A 14,545-nucleotide genomic window follows, 5' to 3' on the forward strand; every position below is an offset into this window, starting at 1 on the left:
ATGAAGATTCCCCCCATCTCTCTCTGACGCCTTTCATCTTTCCTTGTTTCTGTGTTTTTATCTATCACGTTGCATCTCTCTCCTGCTTCCTCACTCTCTCTGTCTCTCGCTACCTCTTTGTTTTCCCTTTCTCATTCTGTCATCACAAATTACCTGTCCTCTCAGTCTCTCCTTCTCAGCGCAGCACTCTCTCCATTCGTATGTCTCCCTCGTCAGCCTCCATCTTCCACTTGTATACTCTTTTTTTCTTTTCTTCTCCTCCTCATCTATCCCTCTATCCCTCTTTTACCCCTGAGCAGCAGGGTGTCTGCAGTCCTCCAGGGTGTGTTTTGTGTCATGGTAAAGCTTGTCTTGTCGCCGCAGGCAGCTTTCATCACTGTCGGCCTTAAAGGAGCACACACACACACACACACACACACACACACACACATGCATGCGCACATGCTAATTTGAGGATGCTAGCTCAGAGCAGCAGGGGGTTGATCTTTTAGGGACAATTTCAGCCTACTGTAAGGGCTGTGACATTATCAAAGTGATCTTGTGAATGCAGTGAACTTGTGTTTGTGTGTGTGTGTCCGTGCTATGACTCCACACAGGGATATTAGCTATTTTAATTTGCATTTGGCTGCTTTATATTGTAGGGTATACATCAGCCACTACTTCACATTTCATCTGCATGTGGCTATAATTTGTGTGTGTGTGTGTGTGTGTGTGTGTGTGTGTGTGTGTGTGTGTGTGTGTGTGCATCCTATTTAGCTCCTCCCCTCTCCTGTCCTCTCTTTGAACTCTGCTCCAGTGTTCGCCGCAACAACTGCCGGACATAAGGACCATACCAATCAGATTCTGGGAACACACACACACACACACAAAGCTCATCAGTTTCAGTTTCAACGATTTCAACGATTTTCACACACACAAAAAAAACATCCAGAGTTTTATTGAAAGGAACACACCAGATCCGTTCAAACTGATTTTTATGCTCCCACGCTCCAAAAAGTTGCACTGTTTCCTGCTGCCAGAGGAAACAAAGGTCCTCCTGTGGCAAAGAATATGTTGCTGCTAATAGATGTAGAAGTGAAAATGGGAGAATGCAGAAGAGCTGCTGATTATGCTGAAGATCAACCCTCTGACAGCCCCTGGATGAAATAAAAAATAATATAATTAAAAAATATATATTGATGCTGCAAATGCTGTTTTAATAATGCCATATTCACCAAGAGTTTTGGATTATTGATATTTTCTCTTATTTAAAAAAATCATTTTCTTTGCAAAATAAAAATGGAAAATAATGAGCCTTCAACAAGCACTGTATAGACTCGTGTTAGATGTGGACACTGCACTTACAGGAGCAGAATACACAGTGAGGCATCAACACACGTGAGACAGAGAGAAGGACAGGGACGGCAATGAAAGTCAGATAATTGCTTCATGTAGAGGAGATGAAACACAGGACACAAAGAAAGATAGACAGAGAGAGAGATAGTGTAATGGATTAAGAATACCCAGCAAGAAGTAGAATGTGACAAACAGATAAGAAATGGCATGATGCATGATGACATGAGGAAGGACAGGGGGAGTGAAGAAAGGTGTAGCAGTGGGAGAAAAAGGGATGGAGTCAAGGAGAGGTGGCACGGCTGGGGGGGGGGAGTATTGAACGAGAACAACATAGAGAGAAAAAGAGGGGGAGAGAGGGGGCCCAGAGAGGAAGGTGGCTGGTGAAGCGATGAGGCGAAAAAGCACAGCACACCAGGGAGAGATAGAAATGATGGAAGGATCGCAGCTGAGGCACAGGGACAGACAGATAGAGACAAAGTGATAGAGGAGGGCAGATGGAGGGATGGAGTGAGACAAAAAGCAGGGGGTTTTCAGCGTTTCTTGTTGCCTGAAATGATGACTTGGCAACATAATAACATAGTGTTTGATACATAGAGTTCCTCAGATTTTTATTAGCATTAGGGGCCACAGCAGGAATGGAGCACCTAACCCTTCAAGAGAGAGGTGCTGCCAGTTCCAGAAATATTTTTTCTACCACTGTTAATTTTTGTTTTTTAACATAGTCTTTCTTTTAATGATATCCTCATTGTTCCTCAACACAGAAAAACTGGAGTTTCCTAGGTAAGTTAAAGGTAACTATAGGTTTATGTTATGGCCATCAGTTTTGATTATTTCAACTTTGTTTCTGACAAATCATGTTTTCCCCCTTTCCTTTTTAAGATTCAATTTCAGCTAACCCTGTGAACTTACAGCTTGATCTGATCCTCTGCCTCCATTGTTGTTTTGATTGGAGTTTCATTGGATCAAGTGAGTTCTTGTGAGATTAGAGGTACTAAAGTCAGTGTCATATAAGGAGTCAGCAGGATCATCTCAGTTTTATTGTTAACAGTTAATATAGTTGTTTGTTTAAGTTTGTGCCTCTCTTTTTAATATTTTTCCCAGTGGTGTTTTAACAGAGCTGGTGTCAAAATAGTTCATTTTTCCACCATCAGAAGAAGACATTTTTGTTGCCATTTTTACTCCTCTTGAAAAACAACTTGCACAGACTTGAAATTGCCTAAGACAGAAAATCCATCACAGTAAAAAATTAAGCCTTGATTTGGTCTTGTTAGAGTTCTGTTTTTATCATTATCTCATTGTGCCAGAGAGTCCCCAGGTTGAGTGCTTTCACATCACTGCGTTACATTGTGCTCCGCTTACTGTCAATCACCTGACAGCTACAAGAAGAAATGAAATTCTCTGGCGGGACATAATCCCTCTCAAAACATGTTGCATCACAAACACACAATCTACAATATCATCACAGCCATGTCTTGCTATTTGAGGCAGCTTTGTTAGCCAGGATAGCAGCAAATTTCAAGCTAGATTTGACAAGAACGTCTGGACAACAATGACAAAAAAGAGCAAATGTCTAGAAAATTAAATTCTCGGCAATGCAAATGTTTTGGTGAAATATAAAGTGCATAAATATCTGTAACCTTTAAATGACACCAGTATCCATTTTTCAGTGAGTGGCACCTCATCTTTCTCTAATCCAGACCTTTGTATGAGCATACTGATAGAAAACACAGTCCACAGTTACTATATGTATCTGTTGCAGTATATTTACAAAACAGGTTTGGGTTGTAAAGTCATGGAGTGCCTCCTACACACAGAGAGAGGGTGAGAGAGAGGAGTAGAGCTGGTGAGAATGAAGTTCGAGTGCTTTGACATCAATAACTGTGTAAAAAGAACATAAAAACAGAGTGAAATGCTTGACAGAGAAAAAGAGAGTGAGGTTTGTGCTGGTGACACTGAAGCCTTATTGATTAACCCTCCACACTTCCCCTCCCCCCTCTCCTCTTGATCACAGTAGTTTGTCCCAGGGGAGAAGCTTACCTGATTGGCTGCCTTTCAGGGGCAGGCGACTCTGGTCCGGAGGTGATCATGTTTCCTGATGGGTGGTTGCTAGGCGATGGATGTTAGTATGAGGAGCTGGGTGTGGAGAAAGGACAAGCTGCAATGGATGATTGCATTTAACTATGTCTATGTGTGATGCTATGGGGGTTTGTGTGTGTTTTGGTGTGTTTGCATGCACAAGTGTGTTTGCGTGGTTTACTGTGTTGGTTCCTTCCAAAATAACTCCATGACTGAACTGCACAATTGCACATGTATCAATTAAATGGCGTGTAAGCATGAATGTCAGTGTGATAGCCTCCTGCAGGCAGAGCAATGTAATAACTATCATTACCAAACCATGGGCTGAAGCTCTCATTTAAGACTAAAAGGAAATTAAAGGAGGGCCGCTGTCAGAGCCATAACAATCATAAAACACTGTTTGTGTCTATTTCTGTGTGTGTGTGTGGGGGGTGGGGGGGTGGGGGGGGTGGCATAGTGTGCACTGGCAGATGAATACATATAGAATACTTATGCAAACATGCTTTCAGTATAATAAAACTGGAACCCTTCCATCTATCTCTCTCTCTTTCTCTCTTCTCTCTCTCTCTCTCTCTCACACACACACACACACACACACACACACACACACACACACACACAGCTTGGAATCTATGTATTGGTGTGCAGGCCCCACATAGTGCCTTATTAGGTCTGTTTGTGACTGCTGCAGCTTAATTTAGTCCCCTGCTGGGAGTGTTATTCTCTTCATTAGAATTATCAACAGGTGTACTGGGGCCTCACAGATAAAACACTGCCTGATAGCAGCAGTGTTACAAGTGTTAGTCATGATTGTTGGGGTCTAATTCTTCTTCTTGTGGTTAGTTTCTAAAAGGTCTCAAATCCCCCAAGTTCCCTCAAGCTAGTTAACCAACTGTGCTGTTGATCAAGCTAAATGAAATGTGAAATCTGGAATTTTTTAAAGAGATGAGAGGAGGTATATAAAATTTAGGCTGGTTAATTGCTGTGAGCTACTTCAGCTCTTTTGGTGGATCCCTCTGCTGTGGCTTGGCAGACTCTCCATCCACTTTGAGTCATCCAGGAGTAAATAGAGGAATGTGCATACGTGTGTGTGTGTGTGTGTGTGTGTGCGTGTTTGTGTTGAATTCACTGTGCACTGTGTTCTGAGAGGCACGGTGTGCTATCGGCTCGTTAAAGCGGTTTGAACAAGTATTTACTTGTTAAAGGCAAACAGCGCCCAGCAGCCTGCTGTACAATAAACGGGGGAAAGAAAATCTCTTAGATGAATTAATAATTTTTTTCTTTCACTTGGCACAAGCGGGATGGAGGCTGAACCAGTTTTTGGTCCTCTTGGCCCTGGCTGTGATCCACTGAGTTCTGTTTGAGATTGGCAGCCCTTATAAAAGGTAGGGTGAAGTAGAAATTTGACAGCTTTTCACATGAAGTTTCTTTTTTAACCAAAACTAATAATAATCAATCAAACATCCAGTTGAAAAACAGATATCAGATTGGAGAAAGGGCCTTTGTTAAGGTATACCAGTGTGTGTGTATAAATTTGGCCATCTCTGCTTATTAAAATTATAATTAATATATTGTAGATATGTCAACTTAATTATTGGTGACTGATTGGTTTTTGTGTGTTGCAGCCGTATGTTCATTGTTTAGTCCAGTGTGAGAGAGCTCTAATACTTTGGCTATTACGTAGGTAAAAACTGTGGTGGTGCATTATAAATTAATAAACAGAGTCTGAGGGTTAGAGCTGGAGGACGTGAAGAAGAGAGGAGAGGAGAAGAGGAGGAAAGGGCTCATGAATAAAAACAGTGCTGTGTCAGGGTCACTTGTGTGGAGGCAGTGATAGGTACCTTGAACATGCCAACTGGCTGTTCAGTACAGTACTGATCTATGTGGGCAGTGTAGTGAGTGTTAGTGAGGGAGGGACAGAGAAAAAAATATGCTGCATTTGACACCTTTAGCTATCTGATGTCAGCAAAAGAAACAATTTTGAACACAAAGAATGTCGCCCTTTTTTTCTCCTCAGAGGAACAAAAAAACATGAAAATAGAGAAATAACAAAGCCTCAAAGAACGACAAAGGACTGAAAGAAATCAAATCAAAACCCCTAAGACATGTTCATGTTCCTGGACTTGAGACAGTGGTGACAGAAAGACATATGATGAAAAAGAGAGCAAAGTTATAGCCTGAAGAAAAGTGATAAACTTGTTCTGATCCAATAAATCATACTTGCTTTTTTATCAGTAATCATTACTTTAATCCATTTACCAACCATAGCCTCTTAAACCACAAATAGTGGCCTCATCATGTGGCACAATTAGTGAGATAGTCATTCGTCAGCATTGATCGTTTGTCTGATATGATCATTTAACTGTGATGTAGGAAGTTAAAATGTGGGTAGATGCTATAAAGTACAACTTTATTTGTAGCACAATAACAAAACAGTAGAAAATAAGTTAAAACATATACAACATACACACACCACCAACAACAAAAACATCCTACAGTTCATCAACCTTTATGAGGGAAGTAGCCAGCAAAAAATAAATAAATACAATTTTGACACATTATTCTTTTGCATTATAAACGTGTGTTTCAGTCATTTCTCACCACCATAAAACCATAAACCATAAGATAAGATATTCATGACTAAAAAGACGTAAAACCTCTGATATGCAAATAAAACCTCACAATTCTGTAATTAGAATTTTTCTGACATTCCAGTAAAATTAGAAAAAAAACCTGTTAAAAAAACAGATATTTAAATTGATATAAAGAGAGACAACAGTAGGCAGAGAGAAAGAGAGACACAAAGGAAACACAAAAAAGTAAAATGAGGACGACTGCTGTCAGAGTCACCTTGTAGGAACAGGAAGTGAGTGTCCCAGTGAGGGATGTTTGGTACAAGTCGGACTAAAGAGAGGAGGATGGGGTTGGAGAAAGAGAAGACAGACTGATGAAAGAAGAGGAGCGGTTACAGAAGAGCTCTGACAGATTGTCATTAAGAAGGACAGCTGCCTTTTTCCATGGTGACTCCTCTAATCTATAATCCACACAGACACTCTCTCACACACACACACACACACACACACACACACACACACACACACACACACACACACACACTCACATTTTCATTTTTGCTTCTAGGTATTATAGTCTCATTAAAATTGAGATCTCTGTTTCAAGAGAAACTTCTGCGATTACAAGTGACAATAAAAATGCACTAATTTAATAACATGTTGACTCAACATACACTTAAAAAAGTAATTATTGAAATTCTTGGAAAATGTGAGAGGATGAGAAATTTTAATTTCACAGTTCTTTGCAGCCAGTTTTGTTTACAAGGTGCATAAACCAGTCATGTTTAGAATTTATGCACAATGTATTTAATTAGAACAGGATCTGTGAACTGTTACCATAATTATTGGACTTAAAAAAGACAGTAGAGCTGTGAACTACATGGGCAGCTTCAAGAGAGAATCTCAAAAAAAGATAAATAAAATGCACTGTGCCTTATCTTCTTACTGTTGGATTACAAGAGTCAACTTTTTATATAAATCACAACGCAAACACACAGGCATGCAAGTATAGGACAGGTTTGTATTTTTTTACTTAATATGATACTCATACGCCATACTGTATGAATGGCCGTGAAGCGATACCCTCCTCCACTGTAAAAGGTGTGTTCAGACAGAATGTGAGGTGAATTTTAGTGGCAGCATGTTTGCAAAAAGTCAATGGAAAGACACGAGTTGGCGTGACAAGCCACACATTTACTTGTGGTGGCGCAAACTGAGACAAAGACACATCCAAGCGACTTGAAAATGTTTCAACTTGTGCAAAAAATTTACTTAACCCTGGGCTTTGTGAATCTGATTCATAACACAGAGATGAGAGGAAAAAGGAGACTGAAGGGAAATGACGGAAAGAAATGGAGTTGTCAGTCAGAGGCTGGGGTGCTAGCTTCTTGCTAGCTTACAGCTAATGTCTGTACAGTCATAGGTTGTTTGGGGAGAACCAACACGGACTGCACAAACAGTCCAGTGTTGAAATTCACAAGTATGAAGCAAAGCCATAATTTGCGTCACTTTCTGTCTAAACACACCTTAAGAATTCCAAAATTCAGCTCAATCTAATGAGGCTCCAGTTGTCTGAGTTAGCCTAATCACGTAGGTATCTTTGTCCAAGCAGTCTGTTTACTGCCAGAGTTGCATTCTGGCAACAAACCTGCATGTCAGGATGTATCCCTCCGCTACAACTCAGCAAGGAAACAGTGTCCAGGGAAACACAAAGAGGAAATATTGTACTAAAAAGACTAACTTTGGGAGATACCCACTTGATTTGGCTAACTCAGACAGCTGAAGCCTCATATTTGCTTCAGCTGAACTTACGTCACTAAAAAAAGGATTGCTTTCACAGCCAGTATGGACAGGAGGAATGATTTTAGCAGCCAGTAATGCTTTTGTTGTAGACATGTGGTATGTGAGTATTGTATCAAGATGGACTTGGAAAAAAAACAAACCTATCCTTTACCACAAACATGTACATATGCATGCATGTCGCTATGTGTGCATGCACCAACATGCACACCCCCTCACAGAGTCAGACAGGCATAAATTAACTAATTAAACACACTCTTTCTCTGTATGCTGCAACTCCATAAAACAGTGAATAATTGAGCTGATGTACCTACAGTGTATTAACATACTGTAGCTTTAATATGCAGAGAGAGAAAACAGAGTAGAAAGAAGGACAGAGAGGAAGAGGAAGCACGTGACAGAAAGACAGAGAGAGGGGGATAAAGGCGATGAAAAACATGAAGAGAGAGCGGAATGGGAACAGATGAGAGGGAAAGAATGGAAGGAAGAAAGTGGAAGAGATAGAAGTAGGAGAGTGATAGGGAAGCAGTGGAGCAAATCAAAGTAAAATTAAGTGCATTTACATATTTAGATGAGCGCTTCTAGTCAGCCTGTCTAATTATTTCATCTCCATTTTTCATTTGCATGCTGTTCAATCCAAAAGCAGCAGGCCGTGAGGGAAGTTTCTCTCTCTCCCTCCTCACCATTACTTTATCACATTCACACTTTTCCCTCTCACTCTCTCTCTGACTCTCCACCCCTTGAAGCCGCCTTTTGTTATCCGGGTCATTACCATACACTTTTTGTCCGTTCGCACTTGTTCTCCCTATCTCCCCAACGCCCCCTGCTCCTGCTGTCTCTCACCATGTTTTATGCATACGAGGATACTGCCCCACATGTGTCCAGAAATGTGTGTGTGTGTGCAAAGGTTCACTGCTAATGCCCTTTCTACCACCATGTTTTATGTATTGTGTTGTCCTGGCGAAAACAACTATTTGTATGTCAAGTGTCCAATAAATGTGTGTGTGTGTGTGTGTGTGTGTGTGAGTGTGCGTGTGATTGTGCGTGTATGTGTGTGCGTGCATGTGTACACCCATCCACTATTAAACCCTTCAAATTAGCATGAACCATGTCAGGAGCAGCCAAGCCACGTTAACCTTCTATCACTGATTTTCTCGTTTTCTTTATGCCTTTTTTCACACTCGATAAATCTGGCTTTCTCCTCACTGTCACAATCTTTCCTTCCCTCCCTCTCTCCTCTCCTCTCCTCTCCTCTCTCTCCTTCTCCCTCTCTGCCTCACTGCTGCTCATCACTTTGTTTGCATCTCCTTTCTCTCTACATTACTTCCCCTTGCTCCTATAAATGTCCCCCTCTTTCTACACCCACACTCATCAGCACCATCTATTAGTGTGTGTGTGCGTGTGTGTGTGTGTGTGTGTGTGTTTCTGTTTATGTGCTCTTCTGTTTATATCCTCTTTGCTCTTTTTGTAGGTGTGTATAGGCTGACTTGTGTGTGGCAACCAATGTGTGTATTTTCCTGCAAGTGTTTGTGTGCAGTAGTGTGTGCACGTGCAGCACGTATATGTATGTGTGTGTGAGTGCGCGCGCACATGCATGCGACTGTGTCTGCTGGCATAAAAGGTTGTTATGTGCTTTAGGTGTTAATTGGCTGAGGAGCTTCGTTAATATTCTCCTTGCGAGCCTGCTCGTCAGGAACAGAGCTGGCAAACTGATGAGTGTGTGATTTTCCTCCAGAGAGAGGGAGAACGGGAGAAAGTGTAACAAGAGTGACTTCAGTGCAAAGACCCTCTGTAAGGTCAGAGTGAGAGAAGAGTAGAGCACGAAAAGAATTGGAAAAAAGCAATAGAGGCAGAGAGGGCAAGCAGGGAGAGAGACAAACAAGCAGGGAGGGGTCAGGAAAGCAACAGACATAGTGAGAAAGACAGAAAGAGATGGAGGAAGGGAGGGAAAAGAGGGATGTGATAAAAAAGCCATAAAGGGTTCCATTGAGACACTGGGTGAAAGGAAAGATTTTATCATGCGAGGGAGAAATTATCTCTTTGTTAGGCGTTTGTGAATTGGCGGAATGGGGGCAACGCGGTTGGCAGGGTACCCCCCGGCGAGGTGGCACATGGCTGCTCAATTCTAATCACTCACCCTATGTCACGACAACGCACAGCTAACCTGGTCCAGACCCCGCTTCCAGCTACACATACACACCGAAATATACAAATCATCCTCCTGCAGAGTGCACAAAAATCAAACATCATAAGCTGCGGCCTTGACAGGTTGATATACACATCAATAGCACATCACACATCGTGTATACCTGGAAAGCAAAGAGCAAGAGACTGAAGTGGTGCATGCACATATAGGCACAGTGACAACCAATCTGTCACACAACAAAGGAGAATTCCACACGTGTAACACGCAAATGTTAGCACATGCACCAGGAATACAAAGACGAGAGACTGACACATGCACTGCAGCAGAGAAAACAGTGAGCAGAGAGTCTGGGAGGTATGATGCCACATGGATAATGAGTGTTACTCCCAGCAGGTAGCTGTGTAGCATGTGGCTCAGAGCGCACAGAGAAACACTCGTTAGGAAGCTCAAAACAGTATGTTCTCAACTTGGCAGGTAACACTGTTTGCATTTATCTTACTGAATAAGGGATGACTGAGCTTAGCGTTCTGTTGGGGGGGCTTGCATGGTTATGCATAAAATATGCCTGTAATGCCTTCTCATACTTAAACTGTGTATCTTTCTATTAATGCATGTATGAAAACAGCAAGGGCCAGCAGCACATTAAGTGTCATGTCTGTAAAAAAAGGCTTCCACCCTGGTTGGCCTATACAGTTTACTCTTGCACTCTTGCGGAGACACCTTGCATCTTGCAGTTCTCTTTATCTGACCTGCAGCTACCTTAAATCCTGCTGTGTCTTTCTCAACTGTACCTGGAATTTTTCAATTGTACCTGTGTTTTTTTCTGTTCAAACTAAAGGTACTATTCATAACATGAAATTATTTTGGGTGCCCAACAGTAGCTTTGACATATTATAATCCCTGGTATGTTTCAGGGCCCCTGCCTGGGCCTCCTCAGACATACACAATGCAACCATGTCTCCTACAAATTACATATACTAATTTGCTTTGCCAATTACATTTTGTAGAGAATGTAATTGCTGCCGGGATTGCATTTCCTGGCAAGGTTTTTTCCCGTCATCAAAGTTTGACTTTCATATATAGTGCAGAAGTCACAGGGAGGAGGTTAGCACAAATAGTTTGATACCGAAGATCAGGGTTTGTGTGCTGTTAGGATGTTGTGCTGGTAGGATTAGGCTACTAAAACGCTTACTTAAGGTTTGGAAAAGATTGTGGTTTTGGTTAAATACAGAAAAAGTCAATGCATCTCATTGCATGCTTCAAGTCGCTGTTGACTTTTTCAATGTTTAATCTAAACCACAATTTTACACTCACGTTAACCAAGTGCATTGTAGTGAAAACAAAAGAAATACATTGACAGTGAAAGTTTTGCTGATATGTTCAGTGAGAACATTTTGCATTTGCTTTGAAGAGTTTATGTTCAATATAATAATATTTGTCTGGATACTGAATGTTGTATTTAAGGATGTCAGTCCCCACTGTGGTATACCAATATACTCTGAGAATATATATTTGATCCTGTGCTTGGATAGAAAGAGGCTTATTTGTACCAAATTGGTAAACTTCCAGATGTATCTTTGTGTGAGCAATTTGCAGGAGTCTCTTTTTTTCCTTTTTTTTTGTTTTTTAAAGCTTTTGTCGGCACTGGAACTAAAAAGGAATATTCTCCAGAATTTGCTGTGGAGACAAATTGCAAATCTTGCTCATATTCATGTATGACCCCAAGACAGAAACATTTCTGGTAGTCTTCATGATGAAAGACATGTGCATGTGATAAAGGTTCTGAGTCTTGTGTTTGTTAAATAACTGCTCTATCTGATTAAGTTAATTAAACAAAATAGAGCATTTCTACTGAAGTAGTGAGCTTCAACTGGCTTATTCAACAACAGTAGCAACAGCCATCAATGGTGTTCTCCATCTTCAGTTCTTGCAGACTGTCACTTGAGAGTCTTTTGTTCTAAAATTCATGCTCAGTTCTTTGCCAGGCTTGAAAAGAATAAGCTAAAATTGTCCCCTTTAATGTACGGTTGATGCATGGTAAATGCATAATGGGATGAGACTAATAATAGGATGTCTACAATGGCTACCACAGAGCCTTTATGTCTTTCCTTCCACCCTGTAAAAACAGTGAAAAGACAGTGCCAAGTTTGTTGTCTACTAGAAAGTGAATTTTTACTGTAGATTCACAGAGAAAGGTAAGGCAAAGTAAGAGTATATGAAAAAACACTTGTGCATTCTCATCCAAATCATGTAATTTCAGAAAGCCAGTGATTCAAATCCTAATATCTGTTTTGTATTCTTGTTAGCCTGGCATGATGTGAGCCACATTGATTTTTATTTATTTGCCAGGCTCTACTGTCAACAGACTGCGAAAAATAAAGAAAATCAAAACTTTGTAATCCTAACTTGTGTGAAGAAAGACGGGTGGTGTCTCTTGAAATACTCAAATGATCGGGCCTTATTGATCCCTTTGCCCAGGAGCGTGAGGTGAGCAGGAAGTAGCCTGAGCTGTGCCTCCAGAAAGTGCAGTCACTGATAGTGTCCATAGATCGAGGAGCTGTGACTTTTCTAATTAGAGAGTTCAGAGCAAACCCTGTTGGATTAGCTAGTGCATTGCTCTAGGCTAGCTATTAACACCAAGTCAGCCAGACAAACAAGAAATCAGAAAGACGAGAGCGAAGGAGAGCAGAGGGCCATGGAGGGACTGAGCATGTCGACCCTAGTTAATGTACTCAAACCTGGGTCAAAATATATTTTTATAAGAAAAATGGCCTATAATTAGATATTTTTGATGTTCTTCTTGTAAAAGTTAAAGATAGCGTATAAGGAATCAAGCCCATTGGTTCTGCAGCATCTCAAACAGTAGTTGCAGTGTTGTGTATTTTGTTTACACTGGAAAGAATCCCAGAGGAGATTACTCAATCAGGACAGTTCAGATAATACTTTGCTGTGAGTGATTAAATATTCAAGTAGTCTGGGACTTTTGTGGCAGCTCCATAAAACAAACTTTTCATATAATATTCATGAATATCTATATGTATGAGTTCACATACCTACATTAATGTATCCATGCTAATACTCGAATGTTCATTTATGCTGAAACACCCTTAGGGAGATGTTCATTTGATTTATCTTTACCTTTCAGGAACACATGCCCTCCTTCACACTTTGCCAGCTAATAAACCCTCAAGATTCACTCCTACACAGACACATATACATGTACCCCCCACAACACGCTTACACACAGACACACACACATACACATACATTCTAACCCACTCGCCTGCACAACCTCAAGGGAGACATAAGAAATAAATTCGACACTTCCGCTTACCCAAGAAGCGCCTTAAGGACAAAGAGAAATTTAATCTTGGATAAGCCTCCCGATAGAATCTCTGCATTAGCCCTCTGCTGCTGGTTCACAGCTATCCCATCAACCCTTACCTCCCACACCTTGGCCCGATTCCCTCGCATCTCTCCTCCTCTACACTGATTTTTATTTCCTTTCCTCTCCTCTTTTGCCTCTCTACGACTGTCACCCCTGTTTTTCACTTTCCTTTTCTCTCCTTTGTCTTTAGTTGCACTCTTCCTTACCTTACTTCTACTGTTGCCCCCTCCCCCCATCCCCCGTCCCCCGTCCCACGTCCCCCACCTCATGCCTCCACCGCCCCTTTTCATTCTTCCCACCAGCCTCCTTCTCTCTAGCTATTCCCAGTTGTGGTACATACTGTGTATATCTATATTTCTGTTCCTCTCCCTTGTCGGAGCACTTTAATACCATTGGTATTAAATGCTGGCACGACCTCCTCGGCATATTTAAGCAGGCAGGGATCCTTGTAAGGCTGTTTGAGTGCTTAATATTTTCAGCACGCCGCTGACTTAAGCCCCTTAAGTGCTTTGGCAACACTTATTCCACGGTGGCACCAATGAAGCCCATTAAAAATTTGATTTGGATGAGAGAGGAGGGGGGAGAAAAAAGAGGAAGGGGGACAGGGGACACAATTTACCATTACCTCCCTTCCTTCCGCGCACACTGCGACAAAAACAAATATACCCATCAGGGGGTTGCCCACACAGGGACTTTGTAGACACGCAAATACACATACACTAGCCAGTAGTGCAATGTTTGCAATGTGTTCCTCTTTTTGTCTGTAATTATGTCCTTTGTTGCTATAGAGCACTCTGTGATGACCCTATTTTCTTAAAAGCACTTGATAAATAAATTTGACTTTATTTGACTTGATAATAGGGAACAGCATGCTTCAAATTGAATGCATAAAGATGTTTGTAAATAAAGCTTGTGGCAGATTAGAACTGATAGTTTATGATCAGTTGATTAAGAGCAAGTAGAGGTGCTATTATAATAGCAAACCTGTGTTGCCTTTCACATTTTACAGGACAATGAAAGTCATAGACACAGAGTCTAATATAGTTAGCTTCCACCATTGGCTTTATATTGCCAGTTTTATTGCCAATAATGATAGTACATGTGGCAATGAGCATGAACAAAGGAATTACATTATGCACGATGTGTTGATGCAAAATATACTGACAGGTTTGACTAGCTGTTAGCAATGATTTCTGTTTCATCAGTGTAAAAATATGGAACTGATAC

The 14,545-nt window shown here is 41.1% G+C and overlaps 1 protein-coding gene and 1 long non-coding RNA gene across 3 annotated transcripts in view; one reads left to right on the forward strand and one right to left on the reverse strand.

Moving 5' to 3' along the window:
- Nucleotides 1-617, reverse strand: part of LOC122881943 — a 34,768-nt gene extending 34,151 nt beyond the window's left edge. Inside the window, exon 1 of the long non-coding RNA XR_006379264.1 lies at nucleotides 154-617. This is a non-coding gene — a long non-coding RNA (uncharacterized LOC122881943). The remainder of the gene's footprint in view (nucleotides 1-153) is intronic.
- The window catches only part of cadm4 (cell adhesion molecule 4), a 145,776-nt gene that overhangs the window by 91,221 nt on the left and 40,010 nt on the right, over nucleotides 1-14,545 (forward strand). The gene's annotated exons all lie outside the window — the stretch shown is intronic.

Source organism: Siniperca chuatsi, linkage group LG9, assembly GCF_020085105.1.
Source record: "Siniperca chuatsi isolate FFG_IHB_CAS linkage group LG9, ASM2008510v1, whole genome shotgun sequence".
NCBI lineage: Eukaryota > Metazoa > Chordata > Actinopteri > Centrarchiformes > Sinipercidae > Siniperca > Siniperca chuatsi.